The following is a 413-nucleotide window of genomic DNA, read 5'->3' as shown; positions in this document are numbered from 1 at the left end:
CCACTTGATTCGGGATTGGGGTTTAAATGTCCCTTTTAAAGGGAAATTTGCTTTAAATAAGGTTATGACCAAATTTTAAAAATTAAAGAAAACTATGGGGGATACATCTGAGTGAATTACAGTGTATATGTGGTACGGGATACTCAAGGAAAATCTCCATGTTTATCTAATTTCGATTTAAACCCGCTAACTGTATGGAAACCATCAACGATGTTTACCAAAGTGCCGACTACTCGCAGTAACCTTTTCCCCATGTTAGCCATTCTTCTCCTTTTCGTGGCACCCTTCCACCGGTTTTCTCTTATTCTATTTCTTTTACCGTCACTTTTCTTCGCACTTATTTTTGTATCTCTTTTAAAAATTTTCCCTTTTTTTTTTCTCTACCACTACGCGAACACTTATTTATGTCCCTG

This window comes from Penaeus monodon, chromosome 21, assembly GCF_015228065.2.
Source record: "Penaeus monodon isolate SGIC_2016 chromosome 21, NSTDA_Pmon_1, whole genome shotgun sequence".
NCBI classification, from domain to species: domain Eukaryota; kingdom Metazoa; phylum Arthropoda; class Malacostraca; order Decapoda; family Penaeidae; genus Penaeus; species Penaeus monodon.
Note: the sequence above shows the minus strand (reverse complement) of the source record.